Source organism: Macaca nemestrina, chromosome 1 (genome assembly GCF_043159975.1).
Source record: "Macaca nemestrina isolate mMacNem1 chromosome 1, mMacNem.hap1, whole genome shotgun sequence".
Lineage (NCBI taxonomy): Eukaryota > Metazoa > Chordata > Mammalia > Primates > Cercopithecidae > Macaca > Macaca nemestrina.
This window is the reverse complement of record NC_092125.1, coordinates 210,143,658-210,157,638: the sequence shown is the minus strand read 5'-3', so window position 1 is coordinate 210,157,638 and position 13,981 is coordinate 210,143,658. Positions and strand designations below refer to the sequence as shown.

Sequence of the window (13,981 nt, the reverse complement as noted above, 5' to 3'; positions counted from 1 at the left end):
CTGTGTTGTGCCCTAAATCTTCCTCCACCTGAGACATGTACCCCAGTGTACCAGAGATGCCTAAGACTCCAATCCTCCAGCTCTGGCTGTGTGGAAAAGGTGCCTACTTCACAGAATCAAGCTTCAGTTGACTACATGCCAAAGACAGACAAGGTTAAATGTGGCCTTTCATGGTGTCAAGAAGCAGTTAGTGTCCTGACTTCCCCTCCACTCACTGGCCGACCTGCTGCAGCCTCCCTGGGCACCTCAGGCACAGAAGATGAGCTCAGGGATCTGCCCACCCTGGACCCCAGTCCCGTTGGTGCTGTCCCAGGAGCACTGGAACTGGAAGGCCACCTTTCCGCACTGCACTTCCGTCATCCCCTCCTGCCCAAAGTAGCTGAGGTTGCTGCCATCCAGGACAGCACTGGCGGTGTAGCAGATGTCTTGTTCAACCTGGACCGAGTGTTCAAACCAGACCGGGAAGGTGTTACCGGATCCGTCCGACATGAACTTGGTCAGGTTCTGAGCCAGAACCATCCCGAGCCGCTTGAGCTCAATCTTCACGCTGTACTCAGCCTTCCCAGAGCTGGACCCATACAGGCTCAGCCCCGCAATAAATACCCTTCTGTCCACTGCAAACTGGATGCTGTCACAGTGCCCGCGGTACTGCCATTGGTTGCTGCGGTAAACAGAAGACTGGAATCGGTGGCACCTCTGCGGGGAGAGGCCCTTCCTCTTGGTCAGGGGGAAGTCCAGGCGGGGCTTGTTGGTGGCCGTGTACCACAGGAAGATGGCGTGGGTCTCCTCCAGAGTCAGGATGTCTGCTTGCGCAGCGCGCTTGGCAAATTCCTCTAGGGTCATGGTTGGAATTCGGACCAGCTAGAGGGCTCGCCCCAAAACGTGCCTCTTGTTTCCTGGGGTGACTGGTAGCCCCTGCCTCTTGCACTCTGCCTCGGCCCAGTTCAGGAGGGCCTCGAAGACCACCTCCTCCTTGGTGTTGAAGGCCTCCCGAGTGATAATGATCTCCAATGTCTGCCGGTCTATCTCACAAAAGCCTTCGGACCGCAAGACCATCTCGGCCTGTGCGTCGATGAACTCCAAGCAGCGCTGCGTCAGCTCGGGCTCCTCAAACAGCCGGCTCTGGGACAGCAGGACGCAGGCGTTCTTGGCTTTCAGACTTGTCTCCAGAAAGTTGATGCAGGCTTTTGCCAATGCTGGGACGATGTACTTCTTAGCAGCGTACAGAGTGGCCAGCACCATGTCAGCTTCCAGATCGATCTCATCACTGTACATGTACTTTAAGAGGATCAGAAAGGCTACGGGCTCCACGTCTGGAATGTGAATTTCAGATTTGACTTCCGCCAGGTCCCCGTAGAACATGGTATAGAAGACGGAGCTGCGACAGCCAGGACGTACTTGTGGGCGGGCACCGTCCTGGTCGCCCCCGGGGGCCCCAAGACAAAGTGCACATCGGCCATGAGCTCGTTGTTTTTTTTTTTTTTTTTTTTTTGAGACGGAGTCTCGCTCTGTCGCCCAGGCTGGAGTGCAGCGGCGCGATCTCCACTCACTGCAAGCTCCGCCTCCCGGGTTCACGCCATTCTCCTGCCTCAGCCTCCCGTGTAGCTCGGACTACAGGCGCCCGCCACCGCGCCGGGCTAATTTTTTGTATTTTTAGTAGAGACGGGGTTTCACCGTGTCAGCCAGGATGGTCTCGATCTCCTGACCTCATGATCCGCCCGTCTCGGCCTCCCAAAGTGCTGGGATTACAGGCGTGAGCCACCGCACCCGGCCGAGCTCGTTGTTGATGAGCGCGTTCCTCTCGCGCAGCGTGGGGCGGCAGCACCGCCATTCCGGGCTCTCCAGGTGGTTGTTGCAGAGTGTGGGAGGCGCGGGCGCGGGGGCGCTGTGCAGGCTGCGCTGCCCGGCCTTCCTGCCCACAGCGGCGCCGGCATTGCTGTTGGCTAGGTCCGCCGCCGTGAATGGGGCCTTGGGGGCAGCCTCGGCGCCTGTGGATCCCCGCCCGCGCCCTCGCGCCGCACGGGGGCCTCGGGAGCGGTTCTGCAAGCAAAAGCAGGGAGGTCGGGCGCTGAGCGACGCGGCGGTGAAGGCAGGCCAGGGGCAGCAGCATGCATGGGCGGCGGCGGCGGCGCTGCGACCCGCGGGGCTGCCACCCGTGCCCCTGCCACCCCCGCCCTTGCGACCCTGCCAGAGCCTAACCTAGCGCAGTCCGGCCAGGCCCGGCCGCAACAATAACTGTTTCTTTTTTTTTTTTTTTTTTTTTTTTTTGAGACGGAGTCTGGCTCTGTGGCCCGGGCTAGAGTGCAGTGGCCGGATCTCAGCTCACTGCAAGCTCCGCCTCCCGGGTTTACGCCATTCTCCTGCCTCAGCCTCCCGAGTAGCTAGGACTACAGGCGCCCGCCGCCTCGCCCGGCTAGTTTTTTGTATTTTTTTAGTAGAGACGGGGTTTCACGGTGTTCGCCAGGATGGTCTCGATCTCCTGACCTCGTGATCCGCCCGTCTCGGCCTCCCAAAGTGCTGGGATTACAGGCTTGAGCCACCGCGCCCGGCCAACAATAACTGTTTCTTAGTGGATTGGTTGGAGGTATTCTCTTTGACACTTGCAAACATCCTCAAGGAGGGTAACCTGCTTTCTGATTTTCAAAGTGAGGCCGGGTGCAGTGACTCACACCTGTAATCCCAGGAATTTGGGAGGCTGAGGTGGGAGAAGCCCTTGGGCCCAGGAGTTCAAGACAAGCCTGGGCAACATAGGAAGACCCTGCCGCTACAAATAAAAAAAATTAGCCAGGGGTGGTGGTGCATGACTGTGGTCCCAGATACTTGGGAGGCTGAGGTGGGAGGACCACTTGAGCCCAGGTGGTTGAAGCTACAGCTAGCCGTGAACGTGCCACTTCACTCCAGCCTGGGTGACAGAGACCCCAGGCTTTGTCTAAAACAAACCAAAAAAAAAGCATTTTTTTTTTTTTAACGTGCATCAGTAAGAAGGGCATGCCTGGGTTAACATATCAAAAGTGCTCCTCAAAGGATCTGTGAAACAGCCTTGCAGAACCTAACCTGCCAGGCCATAAATGCAAGGGTGAAAATGGGATTGTGGGGAGCTTAGTTGTGTAAAACGCAATTAATCCTCACAGTAAGTCAGGAAGGGTGATCCTATTATCATCATCTCTGTTTTGCAGACAAGGAGACCGAGGCGCAAAGATGCAGTGACTTGTCTGAGGTTGCACAAAAGAGCAGAGCCGGATGTAACCCAACCCTGTGCCCAGGCCTGCAACTGTCACAGGGGCCTGCCTCCAAGTTGCTCAGCTGGCTCCTGTGGCTTTCTCCTGGTGACTTCTCTCTAATCTTTCTGGGGGGCCCTTTGAAATGTTGAAAAATTGCATTTGGGCTCCCCATTTTCTGCTTTACCAGATTCTAGAGTTCACACTGCCTGAAGACAGGCATCTTAGCTTTGCCCCATGAGGGAGCTCCCTTGTGATCCAGGGGATGTCACTCGGATCCTCTGGGGTTTTTGTTTGCTTGTTTGTTTGTTTTTTGTTTTGGAGTCTCGCTCTGTCACCCAGGCTGGAGTGCGGTGGTGTGATCTCGGCTCACTGCAGCCTCTGTCTCCCAGGTTCAAGTGATTCTCCTGGCTCAGCCTCCCGAGTAGTTTGGGATTATAGGAGCCTGCCACCACGCCCAGCTATTTTTTTTGTTGTTGTTGTATTTTTATTAGAGACAAGGCTTCACCATGTTGGCCAGGCTGGTCTCAAACTCCTGACCTCAGGTGATCCACCTGGTGCTGCTTCCAAGTGCTGGAATTACAAGTGTGAGCCACTGTGCCTGGCCAATCTTCATTTTTATAACAAGAACTAAAAGGCCTATCTCCCTCTTTCAAAGAAAGTCTACTACAGAAAATTATGTGATGCTCTGTGATGTTAAAGTGTAAATGACTGATTAGCATGTGTGGATCTCCTTCACCTGAGGGTAGCCTGTTACTGTGAAATCTCAGTCAGCCATTGGGAAGTATGCATTTGACTGGGGGTGGGAGGAGCATTGTTAAAATCACTCCTGGAAGTGGCCAGTCCCCCGTTCTGTCCATGAAGTGCTCTCTGTAGGAAAGGCAACTTTCATACAAAGTAGGCATTATAACCAGGGGACAGAGAGGCCTGCCCCTGATGATGAGGACTTTTCATGGTGGCTTCTTTCTAAAGCAGGAGTAGGATAGGGTTAACCACATAATGAACATTCTGAATCACCTGCGATTTGCCTTCAGGCCACTCTATCTCTTCCTGGCTTGGTCAGATCCCAAAGGGTAGAGCCCCTGCCCTAGCCATGATTCTGGTTTGCTTATAGGGTTGCATCGGTTGGGGGTTGCGGTTGCAATTCAGGCTGGTTCCCAGAACAGAAGAGGGGAGTTTGTGAAGCGATGTGGAGAGCCACGGAGGCTCAGCTCTTGAAACACTCTGGTGATTATGACAATAGTAGCAACTAATACTGAAATCGTACCTACTGTATACTGTGTGTCAGGCACTATTCTCTGCACTTTTCTTTTCTTTCTTTTTTTTTTTTGAGATGACTCTGGCCCTGTCACCCAGGCTGGAGTGTAGTGGATCTCGGCTCACTGCAACCTCTGCCTCCCAGGTTCAAGCAATTCTCTTGCCTCAGCTTCCCAAGTAGCTGGGATTACAGGTACCTGTCAGCATGCCAGCTAGTTTTTGTATTTTTAGTAGAGACGGGGTTTCACCATGTTGGCCAGGCTTGTCTTGAACTCCTGACCTCAGGTGATCCACCTGCTTCGGCCTCCCAAAGTTCTGGGATTACAGGTGTGAGCCACCACGCCCAGCCATCTTTGCACTTTATATATTGTATATATTTCCATATTATATATTCTACACACAAGTACATGATGGGGGACTAGTATCACTCCTGTTCTGTAGCTGGGGAAACCAGCATCAGCAGAGAGGCTTGACTCATGGGGCTGGTAAGATCTGTGAGTGGTGGCAAAAGGGCTGGAGGGGACAAAGGGACAAGCTGGGCAGAGGCTGATGGATGAATTAAGCCTGGCATGGGGACTCAGGCCATGGAGAGAAGAGGAACGGCAGGGATAGGCCAGACATCTGGGGAGCTGACCTGTAAGTTCCTTCTACCTCTCTATAATAGAATTAAGGTGCATTTGTGCATCTGTTGGCTTTTGGTCACTGGGACTATAACAAAGAAGACATGTTACAATCTCTGGCCTGGGATTTGGGATCTAGTGGGATCACAGGACACTCTGTCAAGCCAACACTCTATCAAGCCAGTCTCAGGCCTTGGGAGCCAAACTTGCAAGGCAGCCTGGATTTCTAGTTCCCGTTCCTGCTCTGTGTAAAAGAGATTCTCAATTGGTTCTGAACACAGATTCTCAGTTGGTCCTGAACTTACTTTCGGAACCAACTGAGAATAAGGAGGAAATAGGTAGACAGAGGCAGCCTGAATCATAGTTGTGAGTTCTGATTCTGCTCCCACTCTGATGTTTTTTGGAGAACTAGGCTTAAGCTGTCTTCCTCCCTCAGACTCTCCAGTAGTGGGACTCCAGGCCCACGCCACTGTACCCACCTCCTGCCCCTTATTAAAGCTGTGGTCTCTCGTGCAAATTACGTCGTCTCCTTGAGCCTCACTGTCCTTGTCTGTAAAATGGGAATAATGAAAATATCTCCACTCAGCACTGTTGTGAGGATTAAATGGGATGTGTGGGCCATAGAAAACTTAATTTTATAAACCCCAGAGGAAATTACTGGAGCTATTTCATAATTTTCTCTGGCCCATGAAAAAGGAAGTGATTTTGGCTGGGCGCGGTGGCTCACGCCTGTAATCCCAGCACTTTGGGAGGCCGAGGCGGGAGGATCACAAGGTCAGGAGATCGAGACCACGGTGAAACCCCGTCTCTACTAAAAATACAAAAAATTAGCCGGGCGCGGTTGTGGGCGCCTGTAGTCCCAGCTACTCGGGAGGCTGAGGCAGGAGAATGGCGTGAACCCGGGAGGCGGAGCTTGCAGTGAGCCGAGATCGCGCCACTGCACTCCAGCCTGGGCGACAGAGCGAGACTCTGTCTCAAAAAAAAAAAAAAAAAAAAAAAAAATCACTTCCTTTTTTTTTTTTTTTTTTTTGAGACGGAGTCTCGCTCTGTCGCCCAGGCTGGGGTGCAGTGGCCCGATCTCAGCTCACTGCAAGCTCCGCCTCCCGGGTTTAGACCATTCTCCTGCCTCAGCCTCCCGAGTAGCTGGGACTACAGGCGCCCGCCACCTCGCCCGGCTAGTTTTTTGTATTTTTTAGTAGAGACGGGGTTTCACCGTGTTAGCCAGGATGGTCTCTATCTCCTGACCTCGTGATCCGCCCGTCTCGGCCTCCCAAAGTGCTGGGATTACAGGCTTGAGCCACCGCGCCCGGCCTGTGATTTTAAATCAAATGTACTATTTACAATAACTGTATTGTTTAAATTTTTCTCTTTTTTAAATCTCCCTCCCTGCCTTGCCTCCCTGCCTTGCCTGCCTTGCCTGCCTGCCTGCAGTTTTGCCATGTTGCCCACGTTGGTCTTGAACTTCTGAGCTCAAATGATCCAGCTTGAGCTTCAGCACTTCCCAAAGTGCTGGGATTATAGGCGTGAGCCACCGCACCCAGCCAGTTTATACTTTCTAAAAGTAATTTTCTGTTTGCTATATGATGAGATAAAATAGGTCTCATCGAGCTGGGAGGGGTGGCATGTGCCTATAGCCCCAGCTACTTAGGAGATTGAGATGAGAGGATGGCTTGAGTCTAGGAGGTCAAGGCTTCAGGGAGCCATGATTGCACCACTGCACTCCAGCCTGGGTGACAAAGTGAGACTCTGTGTCCAAAAAAAAAAAAAAAAAAAGAAAAGAAAAAATATAGGCCGGGCACGGTGGCTCACGCTTGTAATCCCAGCACTTTGGGAGGCCGAGGCAGGTGGATCATCTGAGGTCGGGAGTTCAAGACCAGCCTGACCAACATGGAGAAACCCCGTCTCTACTAAAAATACAAAATTAGCCGGGGTGGTGGCACATGCCTGTAATCCCAGCTACTCGGGAGGCTGAGGCAGGAGAATCGCTTGAACCCGGGAGGCGGAGGTTGCGGTGAGCCGAGATTGCGCCATCGCACTCCAGCCTAGGCAAAAAGAGTGAAACTCTGTCTCAAAAAAAAAAAAAAAGAGAAGAAAAGTCATGTCTCAGGGCCCTATTTGCATGCCTCTCTGTATATGCCTTGCAGGTGTAGATCTCTTTTATGCCCAGTACAGGAAAAGATAGAATACATCTTATTCTCTCTTCTTACCAACCTTTGAAATGTTGTGAAGTACTAGGATTTCTCTAATATGCCATATAAGAAAGTTGATCAGATAAATGTAATTTATGAATCTTGAAGCAAGCCGAGCATGGCGACTCACTCCTATAATCCCAGCACTTTAGGAGAACGAGGTGGGCAGATCACCTGAGGTCAGGAGTTCAGGACCAGCCTGGCCAACATGGTGAAACCCTATCTCTACTAAAAACACGAAAAAATTAGCCAGGTGTGTGGCATGCACCTGTAATCCCAGCTACATGGGGGTCTGAGGCAGGAGAATCTCTTGAACCTAGGAGGCAGAGGTTGGGAAGCAGAGGTTGCAGTGAGCTGAGATTGCGCCACTACACTCCAGCCTGGTGATAGAGGGAGACCTTGTCTCAAAAAAAAAAAGAGAGAAAAAAGAATCTTGAAGCAAATCTGCAGAGGAGTTAACACCGTCGTTTCCTCATATTTTGTCTTCTCTTCTTTTCTTTTTTTTTTTTTTTGAAATGGAGTCTTGCTCTGTTGCCCAGGCTGAAGTGCAGGGTGTGATCTCAGCTCACTGCAACCTCTGCTGCCCAGGTTCAAGCAATTCTCCGGCCTCAGCCTCCCAAGTAGCTGGGATTACAGGCATTGCCACTACACCTGGCTAATTTTTGTATTTTTTTAGTAGAGATGGGGTTTCACCATGTTGGCCAGGCTGCTCTCAAACTCCTGGCCTCAAGTGATCCGCCTACCTCAGTCTCCCAAAGTGCTGAGATTACAGGCGTGAGTTACCATACCCAGCTTCCTTGTATTTTTGACATCAGTTTCTTATGCTGTCTTTAATCATTGGCTCAGTAAGTGTATAAATTAAATGATATCAGATTAAGAGCAAAAACGATGTAAAGCCATGTATCAGCCAAAGCTGTGGCTGAATGACTGATTGCCTGGTTGTGAGTCATGAGATAGTTTGTTCTATCACCACTAACTATCGCTGCTTTTTTTTTTTTTTTTTTTTTTTGAGATGGAGTCTTCCTCTGTTACCAGGCTGCAGTAGCACTATCTCAGCTCACTGCAACCTCTGGCTCCCTGATTCAAGCAATTCTCCTGCCTCAGCCTCCTGAGTATCCGGGATGACAGTCATGTGCCACCACGCCCAGCTAATTTTTGTATTTTTAGTAGAGATGGGGTTTCACCATGTTGGCCAGCATGGTCTTGATATCCTGACCTCATGATTTGCCCGCCTGGGCCTCCCAAAGTGCTGGGATTACAGGCATGAACCACCATGCCTGGCCAATTATCCCTTTTTAAATATTTATTTGGAGATAGGGATCTTGCTGTGTCACCCAGGCTAGAGTGCAGTAGCCCAATCTCAGCTCACTGCAGCCTTGAATTCCTGGGCTCAAGCGATGCCTGGCTATAACTGCCGGATTTGATTCTTCCACTTATCCTAGGAAGATCTCACATTGAGAAAAATATCTTTTAAACATTACAATAATTATTCACTAATTTTTTTAAAAATGGAAACAGGAATTAAGACCTTCTAATGATGTGAACCTTCTGGAACATCTCCTTGCCTGGTGGGAAAAACTGGTAGAAAGTAGTGGGAAGACAGACTTGGGTTTGACTCCTGTCTCTGCCTGTTGTGTCTAAGCCTTGGTGGTCTCATCTGTGAAATGGGCCCATTGGAAGGGAGGGAGGGCTACAGAAGGTCGGTGAAGCAGCCTCTGGCTCCTCCCTTGCTCTCAGTGGGCTCTATTCTCCAGCTCCCAGCTCCATCAGAGTCTCCAGGACCCAAACAGACCCAGGGGGAGACACAGAGGACAAACTCAATGAATGTGGATGGAGGCAACACCGTGAACGCAGCTGTGGCTCTCAAAGAGGAACTTAGGGGTGGCCTCAACCTCTAGGGAGGCAAGGGAGCTGCTGAGAGATGGGTGGGGTGGTGGGGGTAGGGGAGTGGGAAAAGCTGTCTTTGACTCACTGTATGAGCAGAAGATCAGAGACCTCCTCTCTGGGCAGTGGGAGCACGTGGGGGAGGGGAGGAAAAGCCGTGAAGCTCATGGGACACCGAACCATGAAGTCAACTCTGCTCACGGGCTCACCCACATCCTCCCCGACTGGATGGGGCCCCAGCAGCCTTCACTCCCTCGCCTGCTGGGGAATCCTTTCCTCCCTGCTCGGCCCTGTCTCCACCATGCAGTTCCTCCCCCATTAATCTGCCCTTGTCTGTCATTGTCTCTCCTTGGCATTTGAGGTCTTTGCTGCATGGAGTGAGGACTGAGTACATCCTTTCTCTCCCCAGGAGATGGAGGGAAAAGAGAACAGTTTTACACTGTTCTGCGTTCTGCTGGAAGAAGGCTGAGACCTGATCTTACTCTTCTGGTGTCCCTGCAGCGTAGCTGGAGGCTGAGAGCCTTGGCCATGCGTGGGTTCCCACTATGCCCTCTCCCAAGACTTTAGCGTCCTCGTTTATCGCTTGGGGAGAGAAAGAGAAGTGTCTTTATAGGACCGAGGTGAGGATTACATAAGATAATGCCTAAGCACAGGCAGGGAAGCTCTGTCAGAAATCATCCTGAAAACAGGAAGTCACCTGGGCCAAGGGCTAGAGCCTCAGGGTCTTGGCACAGCGTGGACACCTCGCAGGACTGGATTGGACTGCTCAGTTTGGGGTGGGGGGAGAGAAGCCAGCCATATTCATATGATATCCCCCCAGTTTCCTCCCCAGCACAGGTTCTCAGGTTGTCCACCTGATGGCATCTGAAACACAGCCCGGCAAGCGACACAGTAAAGACAACCGTGGTGATGATTCCCCGAGCCGGCACTGCATCTCTGTACCTAGAAGCATTTCCACTCCCGTTCTCCTATTTGATTTCCACCACAATATGACTCGGTTCTGGATCCAGATTGACCTGGACTTGAGTCTCAGCTTTGCCATTACCACCAGTTGTGGGACCATGGACAAGTCTCTCTCTTTCTTTCTTTTTTTTTTTTTTTTTTTTGAGACAGGAACTTGCTCAATTGCCCAGGCAATAATAGCTCACTGCAGCCTCAATCTCCCAGGCTTAAACAATCCTTCCACCTCAGCCTCCTGAGTAGCTGGGAACACAGGCATGTGCCACCACGCCTGGCTAATTTTTTAATTTTTTTTTTTTTTTTGTAAAGAGAGGGTCTCACTGTGTTTCCTAGACTGGTCTTGAACTGCTGAGCTCAAGCTATCCTCCTGCCTGTGCCTCCCAAAGTGCCAAGATTACAGGTGTGAGCCACCATGCCCGGCCCCTTGGACAAGTCTTAAGCTTGTGTGAGCTTCAGTTTCTCACCTTGCAAATGTGGTTAGTGATAGCAGCCCCCTCCTAGACTGTGGTGAGGACTGAATGAGGAACGGTCACAGAGCTCAAATGTGTAATAAATTCTTCATCAATGTTCGCTTAAGAAAAAAACAAGAGTGGATCACCTGAGGTCGGGAGTTTGGGACCAGCCTGGCCAACATGCAAAAACCCCATCTCTACTAAAAATACAAAATTAGCTGGGCATTATGGTACGTGCCTGTAATCCCAGCTACTTGGGAGGCTGAGGCAGGAGAATTGCTTGAACCCAGGAGGCAGAGGTTGTGGTAAGCCGAGATCGTGCCATTACACTCCAGCCTGGGCAACAAGAGCAAAACACTGTCTCAAAAAAAAAAAAAAAAGAAAGAAAGAAGAAAAAGAAAATAAACAAACAAACAAACAAAACAAGAGCCCCTTTGAGGCAGGTTGGGAATGCTATGATAGTGTCATTTTTAGAGTTGAAGAAACTGAGGTTCAGAAAGGTGATGTGACTTGCGCCAGGTCGCCTGAGTAATTGATGAGGGAGACTTGGGTTTCCATGTGATTCCACGTGACTGATAGCACACGCTCTGAACCCACAGCGCAGGACTCTGCTCACACTGGCTCCGCTCACACTGGCTCCGCTATTCCTTGGCTATGTGACACTGAGCAAGTCAACACTGCTGCTGAGTCTTGCTTTTTCTTATCTGTAAGATAGGGCTGCCTGTCTCTTTTCAGAGTGCCCTTTGTGTCTCACGGCTTGGGGACTTTTTTCAGGGGTGAGAATAGGAAGCAGAAGCTATTTGAAGACAACCCGTCTGCCTGTCTTTTCCTGAGAACCTGAGTGCAGTGAGAAGGTTAGGCCACGTGGGTGGCAGGTGGGGAGAGAAGAGTGTCCATCTGCCATCCACAGCCAAGGGGAGAGGAGAGATTGTCCTTGGCTGGGAGGGGGCCAGAGGTCATGGGCACCTGGACTCTGCTTTCTGGAGAGATGGTGGGACCTCTTGGGAAAGTCACTGGGTGATCCTGGATATCAAAATGAGACACAGTGGTTTCAGGTCTTACAAAGAATCTGGACTCCAGCATGCCAGGGAAGTGGGCAAGGCTGGACTTCAGACAGTCAAGCCCATTTGGGCAATGGGCATCCATCGTAGGAGGACCCAGGAGCCTCCGTCACGCTTATGTTCTGTGTGTCCTCTGGGTCAATGTGCGTGGCTGGGAGTGGGAGTGAGGGAAACTCAGTGCACTTGGACATTTCATTTCCTCCTAGCCCGATAGGATGAGGCTCAGAGTCCTATTGAATGTTATATAATCTGAATAAAGGGAAGACCATTTTACGCACACCTGAGGGCATGCAGTAAGAGTGACTGGTACTGTAAAATGAGGAGGGAAGCGATGGGGCTGGCACTGGAGGGCTCTGCTTGACTGAGCCAGGCTGCCATTTTCCCTTCTTCACTGCCTTAGCCTGGCCTTAGCCGGCCAAAGGGTAAAGAATACGCTTCACCTGCCCAGGGCAGGTGAGGGGGTCTTTCTGGTAAGCCACAAGGTGGTAAAAGAGCTGGGGCCAGGATTATTGGGACTCCACCTCCTGAGGTCTCCCTGAACTTCTCCCCAGCCACCGTCCTGGCTTTCATGCTGCCAACGTGTCTACTTGTCACTCATTCGAGGGAAAAGCAGCCAGGCCTCATTTTATCCTCATCTCAAATCCACAGCAAGAGCAGAGGGGGTGAAGATCAAACTCTCCACCACAGCCATTCCTGAGCCCTGTGCTGCTGCCCTCCCTGTGCTTGCATCAGACAGTTCACCCTGGCAACAAGCCTGTGAGTGACTGTCTCAGGCCCGTATTTCTCAGAAGAGGATGCTGAGTGGTAGAGAAATGAGTGATTTGCCTGAGGCCATTGAGCTTCCAGTGGCAGAGCTGGGATTCAGACCTGGACGCTGACCCCAGGGCACACTGGAAAATATTGCTCTTCCCTCTGCTGAGTAGAACTTACTCCAGAACAGACCCCTGGCCTGCTGAGTCCAGTGTGCCCCTAACACTACCTCGTGGTCTCCCCATCTATAAAATGAGCACACGGGACTCACCTGGTCATCTCAAAGGCCTTTGCCAGCCCTTGTCCTTTCCTGGCCCCCATCTACTGCTACAGTCCACACCTTGTAAGGCAGGATAGCCTGGTGGCTGAAGGGTGGGCCTCGAAGCCAGACTGCCTAGGCTCAAGCCAATACTCTCATTCAATGCCCGCGTGATTTCAGGTGAGTCACCTAGCCTCCACCTATCAAGTGGGCCATAGTGATAGCGCCTACTGCATACAGCTGTTGTGAGGATTAAATAAATCAAACCACTAAAGGCTCTCAGGGCAGCGCCTGGCACACAGTAAGGCCATCTGTGTGTATGTGTAATTCTTGTCTCTCTAATGAAATGAAAGCCAAAGTCCTGATTCTTGGTCCTAGGGGGAGGATGCCAGCCCTGAGCATTCCTGCGAATGGTCCTCCACAACCCCAGGTGTCCTGAAATGACATCTATCCCCTGCCCCAGACAGGCCCACCTGGCTTCTTGTGTCCCTGGAGGGAAGGGATAAGGTAAGAATACAGGTTTTGGCCAGGTGCAGTGGCTCACACCTGTAATCCCAGCATTTTGGGAGGCCAAGGTGGGCGGATCACCTGAAGTCGGGAGTTCCAGACCAGCCTGGCCAATATGGTAAAACCCTGTCTCTACTAAAAATACAAAAATTAGCCGGGCGTGATAGTGCACACCTGTAATCCCAGCTCCACGGGAGGCTGAGGCAGGAGAATCGCTTGAACCTGGGAGGCAGAGGTTGCAGTGAGCCGAGATCGCGCCACTATACTTTAGCCTGGTCAACAGAGCAAAACTCTGTCTCAAAAACAAACAAACAAACAAACAAAAAACAAAAAAGCATACAGGTTTTGTGGAATGAGGAAGAAGCCTAAAATAAACAACAAAAAAAGCTACTTACGGTTGTGTTGTGGGTGACTGGGCACCGGGAGCTGCCGGGGGCTGAGGAGTCCCAATTGTTTTCTGTCCTCTCCCAGGACCTGGCCCTGGGTGCCACTCAGAGCACCTGTTGAGTGCCACCCCCAAGCCAGCTTTCTCTTGCTTTTGTACTTTCTCACAGATGAGTGAGTGTGAGGAGGTCTGGCCTTCCGTGCCTGTTACCACTTCCCCTCCAGGTCCCTGGTGCCACAATGCTCTTGGCCCTGTGGTTGAGTCCTCTCTCACAACGAACTCTGGCCAGGGTGAGGCATGGGCCTAGACCCTGAAGTCAAAGGACTTGGGTTCTAATCCAGCCTCATTAAGATGTTGATTCACTTAACCTCCCTAAAGGCAAGTTTCTTTATCTGTAAAATGAGGATAATGCACCAGCATTACAATAAATCACCTAAAA

The 13,981-nt window shown here is 51.4% G+C and overlaps 1 protein-coding gene and 1 pseudogene across 2 annotated transcripts in view; both read right to left on the bottom strand.

Annotated features, from left to right (window-relative positions):
• Positions 1–13,700, bottom strand: part of LOC105494438 (cannabinoid receptor 2) — a 49,216-nt gene extending 35,516 nt beyond the window's left edge. Inside the window, exon 1 of one of the 2 annotated variants that reach the window (XM_011762840.3) lies at positions 13,553–13,700. The gene's annotated coding sequence lies outside the window, so the exon portion shown is untranslated. Of the gene's footprint in view, positions 1–51; positions 100–13,552 lie in introns of those variants that run through there. The other variant, XM_011762841.3, reaches the window with a different exon arrangement.
• On the bottom strand, positions 241–2,110 carry LOC105494437 (BTB/POZ domain-containing protein 6-like; annotated as a pseudogene).
• Positions 13,701–13,981: the final 281 nt, after the last annotated feature.